Source organism: Pseudorca crassidens, chromosome 5 (genome assembly GCF_039906515.1).
Source record: "Pseudorca crassidens isolate mPseCra1 chromosome 5, mPseCra1.hap1, whole genome shotgun sequence".
Taxonomy (NCBI): Eukaryota; Metazoa; Chordata; class Mammalia; order Artiodactyla; family Delphinidae; genus Pseudorca; species Pseudorca crassidens.
The window spans coordinates 82652350-82670865 of record NC_090300.1 but is presented as its reverse complement, the minus strand read 5'-3'; the positions used below and the strand labels follow the sequence as shown (position 1 = coordinate 82670865).

Here is an 18516-nt window from a genome sequence, read left to right as displayed (position 1 = left end):
AGGCAACATACCTCAACATAATAAAGGCCATATATGACAAACCTACAGATAACATCATACTCAATGGTGAAAAGCTGAAAGCATTTCCTCTAAGAACAGGAACAAGACAAGGATGTCCACTGTTGCCACTTTTATTAAACATAGTTTTGGAAGTCCTAGCCATGGCAGTCAGAGAAGAAAAAGAAATAAAAAGAATACAAATTAGAAAAGAAGTAAAACTGTCACTGTTTGCAGACGACATGATACTATACATAGAAAATCCTAAAGATGCTACCAGAAAACTACTAGATCTCATCAATGAATTTGGTAGTTGCAGGATACAAAATTTATACACAGAAATCTGTTGCATTTCTATACACTAACAACGAAAGATCAGAAAGAGAAATTAAGGAAACAATCCCATTTACCATTGCATCAAAAAGAATAAAATAACTAGGAATAAACCTACCTAAGGAAGCAAAAGACTTGTACTCTGACAACTATAAGATGCTAATGAAAGAAATCAAAGATGACACAAACAGGATGAAAAGATATACCATGTTCTTGGATTGGAAGAATCAATATTGTCAAAATGACCATACTACAGCTTCAGTGCAATCTCTATCAAATTACCAATGGCATTTTTCACAGAACTAGAATTAAAAATTTCACAATTTGTATGGAGACACAAAAGACCATGAATAGCCAAAGCAATCTTGAGAAAGAAAAATGGAGCTGGAAGAATCAGGCTCCCTGACTTCAGACTATACTACAAAGCTACAGCCATCAAAACAGTATGGAACTGGCACAAAAACAGAAATATAGATCAGTGAAACAGATAGAAAGCCTAGAAATAAACCCAGCACCTATGGTCAATTAATCTATGACAAAGGAGGCAAGACTATACAATGGATAAAAGACAGTCTCTTCAATAAATTGTGCTGGGAAAACTGGACAGCTACATGTAGAAGAATGAAATTAGAACATTCTTTAACACCATACACAAAAATAAACTCAAAATGGATTAAAGACCTATATATAAGGCCTGATACTATAAAACTCTTAGAGGAAAACAATTGAAGAACACTTTTTGACATAAATCACAGCAATATATTTTCAATCCATCTCTTAGCATAATGGAAATAAAAACAAAAATAAACAAATGGGAACTAATTAAAGTCAAAAGCTTTTGCACAGCAAAGGAAACCATAAACAAGATGAAAAGACAACCCTCAGAATGGGAGAAAATATTTGCAAACGAAGCAACTGACAAGGGATTAATCTCCAAAATCTAAAAACAGCTCATGCAGCTCAATACCAAAAAAACGAACACCCCAATAAAAAAAATGGCCATAAGACCTAAATAGACATTTCTCCAAAGAAGACATTCAGATGGCCAAGAGGCACATAAAAAGATGCTCAACACTGCTAATCATTAGAGAAATGCAAATCAAATTACAATGAGATATTACTGCACACCAGTCAGAGCAGCCATCATTAAAAAGGCTACAAACAATAAATGCTGGAGAGGGTGTGGAGAAAAGGAAATCCTCCTACACTGTTGGTGGGAATGTAAATTGGTATAGCCACTATGGAGGACAGTATGGAGGTTCCTTTACAAACTAAAAATAGAGCTACCATATGACCCAGCAATCCCACTCCTGGGCATATACCTGGAGAAAACCATGGTTTGAAAGGATACATGCACCCCAATGTTCATTGCAGCACTGTTTAGAATAGCCAAGGCATGGAAGCAACCTAAATGTCCATTGACAGATAAATGGATAAAGAAGCTGTGATACATTTATACAATGGAATGTTACTCAGCCATTAAAAAGAATGAAACAACGCCCTTTGCAGCAACGTGGATGGACCTGGAGCTTATCACAGTAAGTGAAGGAAGTCATACAGAGAAATACAATTATCATATGATACCACTTTTATGTGGAATCTAAAAAAATGATATAAATTTATTTACAAAACAGAAACAGACTCACAAAGTTGGAGGATGGACTTGTGGTTGCCAGCGTGGAGGAATGGGAGGGGATGGATTGGGAGTTTGAGATTGACATATACACACTACTATGTGTTGAACAGATGGCCAACGGGGACCTGCTATGTAGTGAAGGGAGCTCTGTTCAATATTCTGTGGTGGCCTAGATGGGAAAGGAATTTGAAAAAGAATAAATACACGTACATGTATGGCTGAGTCACTTTGCTGTACACTGAGGCTGATGCATCATTGTTAATCAACTATACCCCAATATAAAATAAAAATTTTTTATAAGAGCTGGAAAGGGCTTCCCTGGTGGCGCAGTGATTGAGAGTCCGCCTGCCAATGCAGGGGACACAGGTTCATGCCCCAGTCCAGGAAGATCCCACATGCTGCGGAGCAGCTAAGCCCATGAGCCATGGCCGCTGAGCCTGCGTGTCCGGAGCCTGTGATCGGCAACGGGAGAGGACACAAAAGTGAGAGGCCCGCGTACCGCAAAAAAAAAAAAAAAAAAAAAAGCTGGAAAAAAAAACCCAAGCAATTATGACATCCAAGCAGAGAGAAGTTGCTAAATTATAAAGAGACAATGTTTTAACAAAAAAATTAAAAAGAACTTAGATATATTTTTCATGAAACATCAGAAACACTGTTTACCATTTAAGTTCCAGGAAAAACTGGTTTTGAAAATAGTTTTTATAATTTATATAATCAAATTATCTGAATTTATTAAACCTTGTTTGCTAAAAACAGTAATCAACATTGGTATAGTACTTTAAAGTACTCAAGGTATTTTTCATGAGTATTATCATATTTAGTTCTATAGCAATCCTGTAAGGTTGGTATAGTTCTCATTTTATATGAGTGGAGAATTATGGCTAAGAAAAATAATTCTATAACTTGCCCAAGTTTATCGTGCTAGTACATGGCTTAGCTGGAACCAACCTAATCTTTAGACCTCAAGTTCCTCTCACTCCACAAATTACTTGACCTCCTTTTGTATGCTTTCAAAAAGGTGTGTTGAAGAACCTAGTTCTCTCTAGGAGTTTATAATTCAAGATAGACAAGAACAGAAATAAAGTTTCATAATCAGTTAACATTTGCTCATATGGAGCTTATCATATGACACTAACATTTGCTCATATGACACTAAGAAAAAGTCACTGATTCACTAACATCATTTAGATAGAAATGTAATACATATTTTCAGGTGGCAAGAAAGCTAGAGTCATGACATTAAAATTTTGTATGCTGGGGCAAATTCTAATAAATATACCTCTTTGCCTGGCTATATCATAACCACTTATAAAAAAATGGGGGGTGGGAAATGGCAACAAAATTAGAGGTGTATAGGTCTTTCAGGACTCCACCATGGCACGGTAACTCCAAAATATTTTTATGTGTGTGTTTTTTAACTACACTTGCACATATATATATGTATATGTATATATGCATATATATGTATATTTATATATGTGTATATATATACACATACATACACACACACACACACACACACACACACACACACACACACCCCAGGTGTTTTTGTCCTATCTTCGTTTCCAGCATAGGGAAGATAGAGACAAATGAAATTAATTAACTGACTGGTTGGAATATAGTAATGAATCAATAGATAGATAAACTTTACAAACATTTTAATCTAAACAACTTTTTATTTTAATTTAGTGTTAGGTTTATTTATTTTATAGAAGATGTCTAGGATACATAGGTATCTTCTATGTCAGGAAGATTGTATTGCTTAGTGCAAAGGGCATAGCTTTGGAGTCTTAGAAATTTGACCTTACCCTACCTCTTTCTACCATTATAACTTTAGCCAAGTTTCTTAATCTTAACTGTGTGCTAGTGACCAGAACAGAGATTCTCAATAATATACAATAGTGGTTATATTATAAAAGCAATGATGAACTCCCATGGCCTAAAGAGACTAAACTTGTTCTCCTTGACCATTCTAAATTTCCAATTAATAGTTGTAGCTTAGCCTTAAAGTAGAAATCCTTCATGGGAAATCAAAAAGTCAATCCAGTTGTTTCTAATCAACAAACAGCTTATCAAAGATTTGAGTTAGAAACTTCTAACCTAGCTTTTTATGATATTTCCCATTAAAGTAGTAGCCATATTCAGACTGATTGAGGGTTCATCTCTGTTGCTAAAATTTTGATTCAAATGTGGAACGAAGGATCTGAATAAAAAATTATTTGAAGCCAATACGACATTCCTCTGATAAGCCAGGCTGCACTAATTATTTACTTTAAATTGAATCAGGACTTAGGAAAAAGGCATATGAATATACAGGCAATGATACAGTCAAGATATACTGAAGCCTCCTAGGCAAAACCCTGTTGTAATACCTGAACTTCTGTTTATATTTAGGGCTGAGCATATGACCCCATTCTGGCATAAGCTATGGTAAACCATCACAGTATCATGTCTCATTACTGCAAATGAACCTGAATTTGGGAGGCAGATAATCTAGGAGTAGAGATGAATAGTTTTGCAAAGGTTTATAATCTGGTCCTATTGTAGCGCTTGGCTGTCACCAAATCTTCAGGCCTGAATTTATAAATATTAATACGTATTTTGCCATCAGCTAATCCTTTCACTCATTTGCATCATCTTTGGTCTCTTATGACATCCTACCTAACAATTTCTAGGTGATTCATAAGGTGATAGATATGGTTAGGTAAGTGAATAAAACTATCTGTGGGGATGCTTCAAATTTTTTAAAACTCAGATTTAGTGGCATGTAATTTACATTAGAATAAAATTCACCTTTTTAAATGTACAGTTATTCATTTTCTTTCCTTTGTTTTTATTTTCAAAAATGTAAGCCACAACATGTTAAGGTAGCAAGAATTTCCTGACAATTTTCCCAGAATCTAACAGGACTAGGATAATAAGAAATCAAACTGTTCTAATACTTGCTGCAGCAATATTCCCTGCCCCGCAGCTGGATTACAGTATGGTACTGTTTTCTGTATTACTGTCTGTGAGCCAAGACAGGCAGCTTTTCAAGGTGTTGAGGGATTGTGCAGAGGAAAGAAATAATGGTACCATATGCAACTGGAGGCATTATCAAACGTGCTGTATTTAATACTAGACACTAGATTGCAAAAAGGACATGTTGTCTGGGTAAGTCATTTTTGATACAGAATACCACAGAATGACAAGCTTTCTCGCCAACTAAGTTTAATAATGAATATAATACCTAATATTATTTACCACACCATGTTAAGTACTTTACACATATTTCTTTAATACTGACAAGATCCCTTTGAAGTAGGGACTAATTATCAAACCCATTCTACAAAGGAAGAGAAACAGTCATCCTGAGATTTAAGTAACTACCAGACCAGGGTCACTCAGCTGGCAAATGTTTGAGTTATGGTTTGACTTCAGCTATGGTTTTGATCACTGGGCTTCATTTCGCCAGACCCTAGGAAACTCACCTTGGAGAAAAGCAGAAGTCTTTGTGGAGCTTTACAGAAGGGAAAAAACATATCTATTCTCTTCTAATAGGAGCATTACTATCCTTGTAACTATCAACTTCTCTTCCTCTTTAGAAAATGGAAGATCAAAGACAGATACGAAAAAAATTGCTCAAAAGGAACTAAAAAAGTACCTGTTAACTTTATATATATATATATATATATATATAATCATAATCACCTTAAAATGCTCAGCAGCATAATATCTATATCAAACTTAACAACTAAGGACAACATGGCATCTCTTTAATGGAAAATCTGAGATGCATCACAGGATGTACTTTTTTGTGGAAGGGTCTTGAGTGAAAGTCCCATAGGTTGGTTAAAGTTTATAAAACAGTAAAACATGATTTCTCAAAATGTGATCTATCTGCCAACCTCTTTTATTAGTATTGCCTGCAACACTTATTAAAATACAGATTCCTGCTGACCAAATGAGAGTACCTAGAGATGGCCCGTAATGCTTTAAGAACTGGCATATGAGAGCAAAAATGAGTTACTTCTTTTTTTTTTTTAAATTGTGCCAGAGGTTAGAACTGGAACAAACTAGTAAATGGTAAAGGAAAGTAGTTTGAGCTCAAATGGAAGGAAATTTTGTAGCAATTATAGCAACCCAAAATTGGATTTTTTTATACTTTGAAGGTTTCTATCACAAACAGGTATGATGTCAAGAATGTTGTAAGAGAATACTTATATTGAGTAGGATATTGGACTATGTGACCTTAAAGATTTCTTTGAGCCAGGATTCTCCACCTCTCTTAGTGCAGTGTGCTAAGACAATGAGTAATGTGAAGTTTCTATTTCCCATTTTCTCCTCTTTGGCTAACAATATGAAATGATAGTGGTATGTATGCTTTTGCTAGGTAACAGTAAAAAGGAAGAAATTCAGAGAGCTGCATTCCCAAGGGCACATTGCACAGGTTAATATGTACTGTTTTCATTCAGTTTATTTCCAGGACTACTTGCCTCTTATTCCCTCTTGCCTTACTCATCTTCCAACCCAAATTCCTCAAATGTTAATGTGTAACATATTCTTGTACCACTTGAAACATGCTTTCTGTCTGTTTAGGCCTCTTCAGAATAACCCTTCACCCCTACCTTCCGACTTTACTGTTTTTTTTTTTAAACTTTCATTCAGCAAACACTTATTGTACATCTATTCTATGCCAATAATTAATTAGGTATTGGGAATATAATCCCCATCCCTAGAGAACGCAAAGTTTCAGTATTTTAGTCGATAGTAGACAGAGTAAAAAAAAATCAAGTATAATAAAATGTGTTATAAAAGATGTGTACAAGGTGCTATGAAAGTTAAGATAATGGCACCAAATGAAGCCTTAAGGCTGAGGCTGCCTTCGAGGAGGTGGTGATTTTTCAGCTGTCTTAAAGGATGAGTATGAGTTTACTAGTAGCTGGACAAGTGAAGATTTTTCTGTGCATAAATAACAGACACCTGTTATTAACATTGTTATTAAAGAAGTTTGTCAATCAATCCCACCATCTAATTGCTCCCTTTTCCTCCCCCATTTATACAATTGAGGTTGGGGTTTGTTACGGGCCCCCAATTTTTAGGTAGGAAGCAGTCTACAGGAAGCCAAGAAGGTTGGTGGTGAAGTGGAAGGGGTATCCCAAAAAGTGGAGATTTGAGAGCCAGAGTAAATTAGATACTAGACTAATAGAAAGGAACTGTTTGACTTCTTTCTGAAAGCATCTTTATAATCCATTTTTGAATTTATACTATATAGATATATTGAAATACCCTATTTAAAAACAAAATAGAAACAATTAAAAAGAAATTCTGAAACAAATCCTTACATTATAAAGAATTAGTTCCTATTTTAAAAATTAAGTGAAAGATTTAAAATAGTAACATCCCACTTCCTCAGTCTATCTGAATTGTGAATCAATTTACAAAATATACTTTATTTGCAACCTGTTCTGGCATAATTATTACATATATTTATTTAGTTTGACATATTTTTATATAAATACAATCTTTTTGTTGTGCTGCTGATTCTAAACCCAAATTGCTCAAATTTGATTTGATTTCTCCTTAATAGAATTATTTAATATCTTTTTTATAGAGACAACTGCCTGTTGCTATTATTTTTATTAGAATGATAATGCTTAAATTTCCTTTAATAAGTAGTTTAGCATGGCATATTGTAGTCAGCAAGCTACAGCCCACAGGCCAAATCCAGTTTGCAACCTATTTTGGTATGACTTGTGAATTAAGAATGGGTTTTTTAAATGGTTGGAAAAAAATCAAAAGATGAGTAATATTTCATGACACACAAAAAGTATATTTAGGTTTCTATTATATTTAGGTTTTATAAAATATATTCCAATAATTCCAGCTGAAATATTAGAGATACTATCAAACATGTTATTTGACAGATGGGAAGATTAAGCTGAAAATTGATGAAGGGATTTTTATAAAACTTTTTCAAAGTTTTTTAATTAGGTGGTAACAATTCAGAAATTTGTGACTCATGTTTTCTGATTTTAAATTGAGTATTCTTTCTACTGTATCATACTGAATCTTTATTTTAAAATATCTTTCCTAATTGTAAAGAAAATCACTCATTAGAAGGTATAAATTAATTGATAGTATCAATTTGAGTCTTAATAAAGTATTAACTGACAGAAAATATTTCTAACATGATTTCCCCTAATGCAATTTCTTTCTATTATAACATTCCAGTTAAATATTTTATGAGATGCCCAATGTAAAATTTTTATTAACAGATAATGAGGCAAATTTTCAATAAATTGTAGGAGTTTTCTTGGTTTATTCAAACATTTTATGACAGCTTGATTTATAATAATATAATTAAATTTATTTTCAAATATTTTTTATTTAAGATTTTTTTATCTATTGAATTTAACATTGTAGTATTCAATATATAAGTCATTTCACCTGCCATAGGTATGGTAAAGTTTCCTTCACTATATCATACACATCTATAATAGAATTTTCTTTCTATTTCAAAAAATGCTTACAGAGTTAATCAGTTTTCCCCCTTACCATTGTTATTTATGATCTGAACTTATACATTTGTTGCAGTACTTCTTTATCTATCAGATTTATCTGGAATTGATTTTTGGTTCTTTCCAAAATAAGAAATCACTTCTCATGCTACATGTGAAAAAAACTATGCAAAGATGCACTTAATTATTTACTGTAATAACAATTGCTTTTCTCATGTTTCTGTTTGCGTATTATTTATTCCTGAATGACAACAAACTAACACTGAACAATATTTCTGCTTCCATAATGCTCACTAAATGTAACGTTCACAATACTTATACTGTAAAGCATACTGTTCCCTCACACTCCTCTTTAATTTTATATAATTAACAACTGCCTTTTTCCTTTTTCTGTTGTTTCAGTTAAAGGATCAAGAAAGTTAAGTCTGCCAACAGATCTTAAGGCTGATCTTGGTACGGTAGGCAAAAGCCAACAATTTTAAGTTTTCTTACATTCATTTGGCTGAACATTTTAACCAACCAGTCCATGAATAACAAGTTTCCTAGATGGCAGTGTTTAATGGCTTTCCAAAAAGCCTTTCTTAAAAATCACCATACAGTTCTGTTGGCAGCATTCAACATTTTGTTTGTTAATCATTTTACAAAATTATGTTTCATAAATCATTACACACCAAGGTATATAATGTTTTCGGGTTTTTGTTTTTTATCATGAGAATGGTTTTAAACATTAACTAGTCATGCATATGGACCCTTGTGACTGTAACCATGTAAATGAACATCACTTTTTCTGGAACTATTTTTCCCATTTTGTATATTAATATCATTTAGAATTAATGCTATTTAACAACAACAACAACAAAGTCCGATACATAAAAGAATAGAGTTCTCTCCATTTAAGAAAGTTATAGAAGATTTTATTCACTTTTAGTTTATTTTTTGTGGTGGTTAAGGGCTTATTCATAATTCTAGGTCTGAAATAAATAGGCTTTCATAAATTTTTCTTTCAGAACTTTTATCTGCTTGTGCCAAGAGTTTTTTTTCTGAAATTTAATTGAATTACTTTTATTTTCATCTCCTTTATTCTGACTTAAAGTCATAGCATTAAATCCTACTAATGTCATGGTTGAAATAAGAAAAATACAATAATTAGTCTTTGCATTATTTTTTAGTGTACAAAGCTGTTTCACATACATTATTTTATTTGACTTTCTTAGCAACTCTTTAAGATAGTTATTATTGTTCCCAGTCTTTTTTTTCAGAGTAGAAACTGAGGTTATATTGTTATTAAATTGTAGAATTAAGATTTTAACCTAGATCACAGAACATAATACCCAAAGTTTATGGAGCATATTCACATACCTCATCTCATTGTATCTAAATTAAATAACTTTTAGTCAAATAGTTTGTTACATTCAAAATCTGATTACATATCATCTTAGACGAATTTGATTAAATTGGACAATTATGTTATTGTATTTTTAAATGCAAAGCACTAACATATTTAGTATTATTATTAGTTTAATATTAACAAAATTGTTATGAAGTTAATTAGTATTTTGCCAATGTAATTGATGTCAGAGGAAGAATCAACATTCTAGTTCCATTTATTGACCTGCTACTACATGTCAGACATTATGCTACATAATTTGTACAAATTATCCGAGATAGATCAGTAATATTGTTCCCACTTTACAAATAAATTAAGGCTATGAAAAATTCAAATTTGTCTAAGGTCATACAACTATAGCAAAACTGAATTTAAATCAGGTATATATCATTGCAAAACTTATAATCTTATAATTACCTATCATTTTGTATAGCATGTACTGTGACAAATGTCAAATGAAGACTAAAGAATGAGAATGCTTTTCTCTAGAAAAATATGCATTCTGATATTTATTCACATAATTTCCACATATCATAATTTCTTTCCTAGAATGTTGAAAAGGAATAATAAAAAAAAATAGAAGATTCTCAGCCCACTTCCATATTTATTGGAAGTAGCAAAGAAAGCTCTTAGTTTTAATTCTAATCTGGAGGTCAGTTAGGCATGATTGTTATAAATAAACATATTAATAAACAATTCCTAAAACTGTCAGTCGCCAATTATCTCCTTCCCAGTTGCTTCATTCTATTTTTACACATACTTTAGACAAAGATGATTATGAAAACTCACATATATAAAAGATAAAATAGTCAAGTGCTTATCACTTTACTAAAGGATTTTTTGCAATTAAAAGTATTCACAATAAAATTTCATTAAATCCCTATTTCTAAGTATGTTGTCAATGTAATTTCATTTTTAAAACTTGTTTCCCACAAATCTCCAGAAAAAAAATTGTAAGGATTCTGAAAGAGGATAAATGTCTTTATGTATGTAAATTCTTCCAATGTAAAACTTTGCTGTAAAATATATCCTGGGTTGCTTGTAACATGGTTTCAGGAAGAATATTCTCCAGTGGTGTATAACCCTTTAGTGAAGGAGGAAAATGTGTAAGAAGCTATTGTAGTACACCAAATAAGGACCAAAGTAGGATAACAACAGTGAAAATGAAGAGGTGTTACCATGGGAGACTTTACAACTGGGATTGGGAACAGTGAGGGAACAGGGCTGGTAAGGCATAAGGAAATAGGGGGAGTCAAGGATGACTACAGAGTGCAGAAAATGGAGAATACCATTCTCATGGAGAATACCTGGTTTGAGAGGAAAGGAAAATGAGTTTGAGTTGCTCAGGGACATTCATGTTAACCACTCAGTGAGCAATTAGAAATGTAGGACTGTTTACCATATAGCACAGGGAACAATATTCAAAATCTTACAATAACCTATAATGAAAAATAATCTGAAAAAAATATATGTATATATCATTTTGCTGTACACCTAAAACTAACACAAATTGTAAGTCAACTATACTTCAATTAAAAAAATAAGGAAAAAAAAGAAATGTAGGGCTAGAGTGTAGAGGGGAAATCTCAAGCCCAAAGTAATAGATAACAGTCATCTGTGTAAAGGTATTAGTGACTGTGTATATGAGCTGTTCACTGAAGACAAAGGAAAGATGACAACGTGTTGGAGAGCTTTGGGTACTAATGTAATAACTTCTTTGTTACAAAAATCCTTATCTGGAGTGGCAGTATAACAGTAAAAGTAAAATAATAGTAATAACAGTAAAAACCTCATACGTTGGACAGTTATGCAATTAGAACCCTCAAGTTGTTAGCCTTTTATGAAGTAGTTACCAGAATCATGGTAAATTGCTTTATTCCCTAACATTTTAACATTCAGTGAAAAACTATCTTGTTTCTCAATTTTTAACAAAAAATACAGACATTTCTCTTTCTTAATAAAGACTTTGAATTAATGACCTAAAAATGAATTGATAATTCAAACCCTGAATGCACATAATCCAGGGGCTGGCACAACGTTATGAATATAGTGTTATATATGCATTATAGAATACCGTAAATGAAACACAGGCCCCCGTGAACCCTTAAAAATATCTACTACAGGATGGCCTCCAGCCAATGAAAAGATGCGTGGAGAGGCCATGGTCAAAGGACAAGTAGTGATAATTTATTTAATTGTAAAACTAAAGTTAAGTGACAGTGGCAAATATTTTTATAAAATAAAATGTAAACATAAAATCCATAATGATATAGAAATACCTTAACTTTTATTTTTTCGAGAGGGAAAAGAGAGGTTAAAGTTGCTAACAAGAGTTAGTATTTCTATAGCTAAGTGTGGTGGTTAATCGGTGATGAACTGAGAGCAAAGATAAGCAGAGGAAGAGGAATTATACTTAATTTCACCTTTCACAAGGGGAAATAAATTGACATTATGCATATATAGCAATTCAAGAAGAATTAAAATTATATCTTCAAGATAACCACTAAAAAAATTAATACCCCAAATAAATCAGGCAAAGGATAATACATATAAAAAAGAAAATAAGAAAATACAGGCCATATAGTGAAAGAAGCTACAGAAACTAGAGAAGGAAAAAGAAGAAGGAAGAGGAAGAAGGGGGGAAGAGGAGGAGGAGAAGGAAGAGGAAGATGAAATAATCTACATAAAATTTGCAGAATGGAACACAGCCTGTTCCTGTTGACTGACCAGAGTCTTCAAATTCTACACTCTGAGCCTGTCAGGACTGCCCTGACCCCAGCTTTCTAACCTTTAAAAACACCAAAAATATTGTCCCTGAAACAATTTTTACTGGAGCCAGTTGCCGTGCCATACTCAGATTGCCCTTAGCCACAATACCCACAAAGTTCCCACCTATAAGAGGAATGGGAGCCAGTGGGTGAAACCTCATGCACTCCAGGAGCACAGTGGAGACATCACAGGTAGGGATAGAGCTCTCGAGCATGATCACACTGTCCTTTGCAGGAGTTGGAAAGATGGGGTTTGGACGCTAACCCTGGTAACCTTGAAAATTAATCATGCAGCCACTTTTGTGAAGTGGTCCCCTCTAAAGAACAAATTTGCTGTGGAGAGTGAAAAACAATTCATTTCTGTCTGTCACTTGGATATAAAAATGACGAGTGGGTAAGCAAGCACATTAAAAAGCCAGTTCATTCACTGTCCTTAGTTTGGACCGGTATCTCCGTGTTTTGCTGACAGCAGGATCGTGTGACTTCAAATGCAGAGTGCTTCTACATACAATTAAAAAGTGGATGAAAAGCCAACCAGCATGCCATGGAGCAGCAAGATGCATTTTGGTTAACTGATGTCACAGTTTGGTGGCACTGGAGGCTGGGTCCCTGGTTCAACTTCTCTACCACTGGGAGCCTGAGTAAGCACCACATGCAGTCCTGATGTCTCAAATAGTGTTCAGGTTGCAATCTGAAAACAGAGTTCCTGTCACTCCTGAGTGTATTATTTGTCTCAGAGAACAGTGGTGTTGTAGCTCCTGGCCAAGAATGCTGCCCAGTGCTTTTTAACTAAGATGACCATGGCTGCTTGACCTTAGTCTCCAAACTAGACTTTTCAAAACACAGCATGCAGCACATGTTAGCCATGGAACACTTCCACAACATAGACAAGAGTCACAATCAAGGACCATAATACAGCCTCAGAGATGGTACACCAGAATAGCATCACTCAAGTACCTATTTGCAAGATAGACAAGCAAGATGATCAGAAATTTTGCCCTATAGGAATCAATGGAGCCATGATGATTTGGGATTTCAAGACCTTAGAGTCCTCCACCCAGGGCCTTCAACTAATATGAAGCTGAGTGAACCTCTATGATCTAGCATGACAGACTACAACTGACTGCAGCTCTGTTTGTAACTTGCAAGATGGTGAGGAAAGCCAACCACAAGGAAACACTAAAAATGCATATGCCGATATCATTTGAGTGTTGTTTGAATATAACTGGTGAAAATGTTGGATTTTTAAACAGTCTTTTAAAGTTTTTAATCTATTTTTTTGTACGTTTGGTTTTTGGCTGTTTCATTCCATTCTAGACCAAAGCTTCTCTTTAAGCAGTTCATTATGGAAAATTGTCACATTAACTTAAGAAGGGGGTTAGTATGTAAATTGTCTCCCAGAAAATTAAGTAAAAATACTAAATGTGTTTTTTTAAATGACAGAACTATAATGAAATGTCTCTGTCAATAGACATAAAAAGTGAATTACTTTACTTACAAGAAAAAGGCTTTCAGCATGTATAGCAAAACAAAATTCACAAGAGAGACATCTAAAGCAAAGTGATTCAAAGGCTAGTAGTAGGACATATAAGACAACTACTAGCAAAAATAAAACAGGAATTATGATGTTAATATCAGCTGAGTTCAAGGCAAAATACATTAAATTAGAAAAGTGCTGATATTTATAGTGCAGAAATGTACCATCTACAATGAAACTGTTTACAAATTTTAATAAACCAAATAATGTAGGATAATAATTACATTTCTTACAGTTCTTGATGTACAAGAAACATTAAACAGAAATGTGATAACCATAAGAGATTCTAACATAATTTAATGACAACTCAAGGAGGCAAAAAGTAAGAAAAACCATATGGGAACAAAGAAACATAATTTACTTGGAAGATTTATTTAATATATCCTGAGCTTTATACCTTGAAAATGTGTTATAATTTCAAGTGCCCACTGAAAAACTTATAAAAGTTAAACCAATGTTAAAACCACAAAGAAGACCTTAATATGTAAAAGTAGAATCTTACAAACCACATTTTTAAATCAAATTAATGACCTAAGAAATTAAAACAAAAAAATAGAGAAAACAACAACAACCCCTACCACCTGCATGATTTTAAAACCCTCAAACAATTCTTGGGCCTGGTTTCTGACTTACTAGGTGAGTAGCTAGCTCTTTTTTCTTTTTCTTTTTTTTTTTTTTTTGGCCGTGCCGTGCATTTTACAGGATCTCAGTTCCCTGACCAAGGATCGAACCCAGGCCCACAGCAGTGAAAGCACCAAGTCATGACCACTGGACCGACAGGATTTCCCACTAGGTTTTTTTTCATAGCTCCTGCAATATCATGGATCAAGAACTCTGAAAATTATAGACTTAAAGATCTGGAAACTAGTGGAAAGCAACTATAAAACTACTTACCCAGAGTAGAGAACAAAGAAGGGGGAGCTGGAGAAAAAATTCCAGACTACATAAAAAAAAATCTCATGCTAAAAGAGACAAAAGTTAAGTACTACAATAGTTCATTCTATATGAAATTAATTTTATTAAAAGAATAATAAAGACTTATTTTAAAGACTTTTAGGATACTCAAAGGGAGCAATGAAACAATTTTTTAGAAGATTATGAAGCTAAAACAAGCACAAATGAAAAAGCCAATTAAGAATTGGATAACAATGGATGAACAAATAGAGACTATTAATAAAGAAATAGAAATTATAAAAAGGAACTAAGTAGAAATTCTGGAGCTAAAAATTACAAAGGCTAAAGTGAAAAATTCACCAGAAAGGTTTAACAGCAGATTTGAGCTGGCAGAAGAAAGTGGCCAATTGAAATTATCAACTCAGAGGAGCAAAAAAATATGAAAGAAAATGAACAAAGGTTAAGTGACCTGTGAGACACCATTGAGTATGCCAGTATATTATGGGAGTACCAGAAGAAGAGAAGGAGAAAAAAGGGAAGAAAGAATATTTGAGGAAATGGCTGAAAACATCCCAAACTTGAGGAAAGATGTGAATCTCTACAGCCAAGAAAGTCAATGAGCTCCAAATGTGAAAAACTCAAAGAGACCCACACTGGGACACATTACAATCAAACTTTACACAGAGAATCTTAAAAGCAGCAAGAGAGAAGTGACTCATCATGTATAAGGGCTCCTCAATAAGATTAAAAGCCAGTTGCACATCAGAAACCATAAAAGCCAAAATGCAGTAAAATGACATATTTAAAGTGCTGAAAGAAAAGAAAAATGTCGACAAAGAATTCTATAACTGGCAAAATTTTCCTTCAAAACTGAAAGAGAAATTAAGACATTCCCAGATAAACAAAAGCAAAGAGAGTTTATCACTAGTAGACCCCCCCCCACACACACACACACAAGAAATACTAACGGGAGTCTGCCGGCTGAAGTGAAAAGACACTAGACAGTAACTTGAAGCCATTTAAGGAAATAAAGAACACTGGTAAAGGTAACTAAATAGGCAGGTACAAAAGCCAGTATTATTATATTTTTCTTAACCCCTCTATTTTGTTTCCTACATGACTTAAGAGACAAATGTATAAAACTGTTATAAATCTTTTTTAATGGGCATGCAATGTATAAAGATACTAAGGCAACAACAACATAAGGGGAGGTGAGGGAGCTCTATAAGAGCTGAGTTTTGTATGCTATTGAAGCTAAGTTGGTATCAATTCAAAATAGATTGTTATAAATTTATGATGTTAATTATAATCACCAGAATAACCATTTGAAAATAACTAAAAAATACACAGAAAAGGAAATGTGGAGGGATAAAAAAGGTATATTAGAAAAAAAAATGAATCAAAAAAGAAGGCAGTATTGGAGCAATTCAGAAAGATATTTTTTGAAAACAAATATAAAAATGGCAGAAGTGCTTCTTTATTAGTAATTATTTTTTTAAAGTAATTACTTTAAATGGATTAAACTCACCATTTAAAAGTCAAATTGGCAGACTAAAAAAAGTATATAAGATCCAACTATACAAGAGACTCATTTTAGATTAAAAAAACAAATATATTAAAATTAAAATGATAGAAAATGATATTCCATGCAAATAGTAAACAAAGCTTGGGTGGCAATATTAATACTAACAGACAAAGTAGACTTTAAGTCAAAAACTAACAAAGAAGGACATTATATATTGATAAAGGCATCAATTCAGTGAGAAGATAAAACAATTGTAAATAAATACGCACCAAATAGCAGAGTCCCAAATATATGAATCAAACATTAACAGAATTGAAGGGAGAATTAGACAATTCTACAATAATAGTTGGAGAATTCAATAGGCTGCTTTCAATGAGGATAGAAAATTTACACAGGTGATCAAAAAAGAGGATGTGAATAACACTGTAAACCAATTAGTCCTAATAGACATATATAAAGTACTCTACACAATAATAGTAGAAGACATATTCTTCTCAAGGGCTCATGGAACACTGTCCAGGACAGGACATATTTTAGGCCACAAAACAAGACCCAGTAAATTTAAGAAGATTAAAATCATACAAAGTTTTCTCTTTAACCACAATGGAAAGAAACTAGAAGTCAGAAATAAAGCTGGAAAGCTTCCCTGGTGGCGCAGTGGTTGAGAATCTGCCTGCCAATGCAGGGGACACGGGTTCGAGCCCTGGTCTGGGAAGATCCCACATGCCACGGAGCAACTAGGCCTGTGAGCCACAAATACTGAGCCTGCACGTCTGGAGCCTGTGCTCCGCAATGAGAGGCCGCGACAGTGAGGCCCGCGCACCGTGATGAAGAGTGGCTCCCGCTTGCCGCAACTAGAGAAAGCCCTTGCACAGAAACGAAGACCCAACACAGCCAAAAATAAATTAATTAATTTTTAAAAAGGAAAAGAAAAGAAATAAAGCTGGAAAATTCATAAAACTTGGAAATTAAATAGAACACTCTTAAACAACTAATGGATCAAAGAGGAAATTAAAAGGGAAATTGGAGATACTTTGAGACGAATGAAAACAAACAACTAAATCTATAGGTTACACCGTAGACACATCTCAGAGGAAAATTATAGTTATAAATGCCTATATTAAAAAGAAGAAGGCTCCTATTTACAATAGCCAGGACATGGAAGCAACCTCAGTGTCCATCGACAGATGAATGGATAAAGAAGATGCGGCACATATATACAATGGAATATTACTCAGCCATAAAAAGAAACAAAATTGAGTTATTTATAGTGAGGTGGATAGACCTAGAGTCTGTCATACAGAGTGAAGTAAGTCAGAAAGAGAAAAACAAATACCGTATGCTAATACATATATATGGAATCTAAAAAAAAAAAAAAATGGTTATGAAGAACCTAGGGGCAGGACAGGAATAAAGATGCAGACGTAGAGAATGGACTTGAGGACATGGGGAGGGGGAAGGGTAAGCTGGGATGAAGTGAGAGAGTGGCATGGACTTATATATACTACTAAATGTAAAATAGATAGGGGGAAGCAGCTGTATAGCACAGGGAGATCAGCTCAGTGCTTTGTGACCACCTAGAGGGGTGGGATAGGGAGGGTGGGAGGGATACACAAGAGGGAGGAGATATGGGGATATATGTATATGTATAACTGATTCACTTTGTTATAAAGCAGAAACTAACACACCATTGTAAAGCAATTTTACTCCAATAAAGATGTTAAAAAGAAAAAAGAAGAAAGCTCTCAGAACAATAATCCAACTCTACACCTTAACAAACTAGAAAAGATCAGCCAATTAAACCCAAAGCTAGCAGAGTAAGAAAAAAAATAAAGATGAAAGAAAATAAAATAGATAATGAAAAATCAATAATCAAGCCATAAGTTGACTCTGAAAAGATCAACAAATTGACAAACCCTCACCTAGACTAAGAAAA

General features: G+C 33.7%; 1 protein-coding gene and 1 pseudogene across 4 annotated transcripts in view; both read left to right on the top strand.

Annotated features, from left to right (window-relative positions):
- Positions 1-18516, top strand: part of STXBP5L (syntaxin binding protein 5L) — a 371562-nt gene that overhangs the window by 301003 nt on the left and 52043 nt on the right. The window lies entirely within an intron of this gene.
- On the top strand, positions 10849-17999 carry LOC137225154 (actin-related protein 2/3 complex subunit 1A pseudogene; annotated as a pseudogene).